Source organism: Etheostoma cragini, chromosome 3 (assembly GCF_013103735.1).
Source record: "Etheostoma cragini isolate CJK2018 chromosome 3, CSU_Ecrag_1.0, whole genome shotgun sequence".
NCBI classification, from domain to species: domain Eukaryota; kingdom Metazoa; phylum Chordata; class Actinopteri; order Perciformes; family Percidae; genus Etheostoma; species Etheostoma cragini.
Genome location: NC_048409.1, coordinates 9,471,472 through 9,475,839, shown reverse-complemented (window position 1 = coordinate 9,475,839; position 4,368 = coordinate 9,471,472).

Below are 4,368 nucleotides of genomic sequence, written 5' to 3'. Positions count from 1 at the left end.
ACAAATAAATCAATGTTTTATCCAGTTTTAGCCACTCTCATGCGATACAGTCTTTGTATTTTAATGGTTCATAACTGTGTTGTTTAGTCGGAAATTATTTTAGTCATACGATGGGGTATATGCTGTCAAGCGTTTTTAACTGTATTGGCAACTTTCCACTTAAAGCCTTTAGCTTAGCGCAGCACCTTTGCAACCATAACCTTTACAGGCTTGGCCGTGTCATCCTCCACAGCTCCACCCTCTCGTCAAAAATCATCAAACCCAGTTATAATAATAATAATACATTTCATTTAACAGCGCCTTTCTAACACTCAAGGATGCTTTACAGAAAATAAAAGACAGATACAGGGAACATAAAAGTGTAAGTAGTAATAACAAAACAAATAAAACAAACAAACAAAACAAACAAAACAAACAAAACAAACAAACAAAAACAAAACAAAACAAAACAGGAACAGTGTATTTACAGATAAGCGAGCTGGAACAGATGGGTTTTTAGTCTAGTTTTGAACAGGGGGAGTGTGTTGATGTTGCGGAGGTCAGGTGGGAGTGAGTTCCAGAGCTCTGTTGTCCAGAGCTCTGTCCCCATGGTGACAAGTTGAGCATGGGGGACAGTGAGGTGGATGGAGGAGGAAGATCTGAGGGAGCGGGAGGGGACGGCAATGTGTAAGAGTTCTGATAGATATGGAGGGGCAAGGTTATGGATGGCTTTGAAAGTATGGAGAAGGATTTTAAATTGTATTCTGAATTGAACCGGGAGCCAATGGAGCTGCTGAAGAACCGGGGTTATATCATGAAAAGATGGTGCAAGTTGCAAAAAAACAAGATGGTGAAGCCTGTGTTGCTAAACTGTAGACTTCAAAACGGCAGTCCACAATCCAATTGGTGAAATTGTGCATCCTACGTCCTCTATTTTTTCAATCACTGTATTATAGACACAACCACTAACTATATCTGTGGCCATTTGGCAACAGTTAAAATTGATTGACCTTACACGGTCCAGCCGTATACTTGGTTTTGACGTAGTCTTCTTTAAAAGGGAATGCTTGCTTTATATGTAACTTTGCGGAAATAATTTACATGCAACTGATTCTTTACACATTTAGTTACCTCTCATAAAGCATGACATTTATCATATTCACATAATTAATAGCTTGTCGCTGAGACAGATGGGGGTACCTTTAATCATTTTGGTATTAAGACTTGATGCACCTCTTGGTATGAAACGAGACACTACTGCCTGATTTTGCACCATGAATTGATCTGCAATCACACCATCTGCCCGGCTGTAAACACTGCACTCCAAAAACCCAACTTACACAAGATTGTCTGTGTTTAAGAGTTAATGGCAGTAAATCATAGCATTCGTCTGCCCATCTCAATCACTCTTTAAAAATGCGAATGAATAAAACATTGTCTCTTTTCTTCCAAGACAACTGATGAGAGGTCCCTATCAGATGTCACAGGTCACAGGCTAGCGTCCATTATTATTGGCCGAATCTACTCTCTGAAGCAATCATGTGTGGGATCAATACCAATAGCCAACAGCGTAGGTATCATGGAGATAATTACAGGTTTGGAGATTACGCAGGCTTGCATTCAACAGGCTGTCCAGGTGTGTTTGGCAGCTAGAGCAGCGTGATTCGGTAAAGCCAAAAATAGAGACAGCTACACTGTAATTTTCATTACTGAAGAGCTTGGCTGCGGGTTGTACCACTGCATCCAGCAATGTATGTGTGTGTTAGTGTGTGTGTGTGTGTGTGTGTGTGTGTGTGTGTGTGTGTGTGTTTGTGTGTGTGTGTGTGTGCTAAAACTTCTGATTACTGTAGTAGTGTGTGCATATAGCACTATCAAGGCACTCACTTGGATTCATAATGCACTGATAACACTAAGATGCATGTCAACACTGACAACAATTCAGATGTAACAGAATGAACAAAAAACTTGTAAAATTTGTGAAGTTATCTATATGCCAGAATATCTGTTACATCATGAATTTTAAAGGGGCATCCCAAATAAATTTTGTCTGCCATATCGTACAATCATTCATTAAATGACCCTAATAAATCTGCAGTAGTGTCGTGTACCTTGCTAGTATACAGTACAAAATAGGTAAAAGCAGCCAAGCGCGCACACTTAAGGCCCAGATTCACCAGCTTTTTAACAATGTGCACGCATAGAAAGGAGCGATGCAAACGACATTGTTGACATACTTACTTGAGTACTTTGCGTGTATCTGGAGGATTAAACGTACATCCACTTGGGGGCAGATTAAGGCTGTATCGTCGGAAGATATTCCTGGGCCGGAGTGTGGAACAGCTGCTGAGCTGACTGTCGGATGATACACTACCCCCACGTTCATGTGTTGAATTGCAACTTGCGTCATTTCTGAAGACGTGCACAACCTACGCTCCAAAGAAATGCAGGATACAAGCGGCAGCCATCTTAAGTACGTGAAAGCGTAGTTAAAAGAAAGTATATCAGCACCTTTAAGTAATCAGTACAAAAGAAAGCGTGTTGTGATTGCTGGCCATGATCGTCAGGTTAAATGAACACAAACCAAAACTCCCCACACATTGGTGGTTTGCTGTAAAGTAATCCGATACCGTGTTCATAAATCGAAGCCAATTACTTCACTTTTGTTTCTTATCATTGGTTTTTAGATAGAGGCCCTACAAGCCATTATTTTATGCACATTCTATTCCCCAGCACAACCTGTGCTATGTTTACTCCTACTTTTCAGAGGTGAAGAAAGTTTTCCGCAAATCTGACAGTCACCAATTGCATGACCTCAGTGAATTCAGTGGAATACGTAATCATCTTCTGTTAACATATCTCCTATTATTTGCACCCTCCCCCCTTAAATGCATGTACTGTGAGGAGAGAGAGCGCCTTGTAAGCGCTTAAACAAATGCCATGCAAACTGAGACCAGCACAGCAGTGGTTGGGGCAGAGGAACAGATGAAAAAGCCTCAACAAATCTGGCCCTTTCAGTGTTATTGCAACTCCTTGTGATTGAATAGATTCTAGACGATAGATTATTTTTAAAAAAATCACCATTTTGTTGAGGTTTTTGCTGTCACAATAAAGCAATCTCACAACTTCAAAAGCTGAAATTTCACACCACTTGAATGCCCTGGCAACTATCGCTGTCAATATTCAAGTACCACGCAGGTTTTGCGCATGCAAGGAAATAACTTGCCATACCAGCAGGCAGAACCGAACAGATCCTACGGTCCCTCTGGTTCACTCCCCGCAGGGAAGGCAGCGGCACCGGGGGATGGCTAACCAGACTGTCCCTGTACCTGGCTGTCATCCATTTTCTTGGCAAAGAAGTCCCCCCAACAGTGGGAGCGTCCAAGCGGCCTGCTGCTGCTAGTGTTAACTGCTAATTTCACTCACAAAAACATGCCTTCATCATACACTGGTTTACCAAAAATTACAACTACAACTAAATTGTCACTCATCTGGCGATAGCAATGTGCTTTCCTATGATGTGACAAGAACATGTGAGTTAAACATTAGGTTGTTACATTTTACCAATTTAGAGGCTGGTTGGCTGGCTGGTGAGCTAGATTACTTGCTAGGGGGGTAAATATTTAGTGGTGCAGAGAGAGAGAGAGAAAGAGAGAGAGTGAGAGAGAGAGAGAGAGAGAGAGAGAGAGAGAGAGAGAGAGCGAGAGAGAGGTCTATTATGGTCTTGTTATTAAATATGTATTTTTATATTAGTTTATTAAAAATAGTTTATTTTGTAATGGGTAGGTATTTAGAGCTCTTTTAAAAGACATGCTATTATTGACAAACAAGTAGTTATGTGTATCTCGTTGTAGGCTACGTTTGCCATCTCATGGACATATTGTGCAAAAATAGTTGTTCCAATGGTACAAACCTATGTGTTTTTAAAAGGAACATTACAACGTAATTTTTGACCAGTTTTGACTGCTCCATGTGTATTGGATTAATAGTTTAACATTTACATTTTTTCCTCTCTTTTGTTCCCAAGCTGAACAGCTAATCAGATGAATTGGCTGTTCAGTCAACGGTATGCAAGGCACCGCACAGACAATGACAACGGTTGGTCGCCGTTCGTCCTAGTTGGGCTGACGGCAGCTTGGTGTGTCACGGCCTTAGCCTCTTGGACTGAGTCAAGAAACCGCCTGCACTAGTCTAGATAAAATAATTATATTGAGGGTGCGATGAAAACAAGAACAGTGTAATTGGGTGGATCAGGACAGGGACTTATTTATAAAAGAAAGGAATTTCATAAATAATATCAATCAAAAACATGATTCAGCCAAAATGGAATCTGTTGCAGGCTACTAGGCCCTCTTTAAGGTCAAACAAGGAAAAAAATCATGTACTGTATAT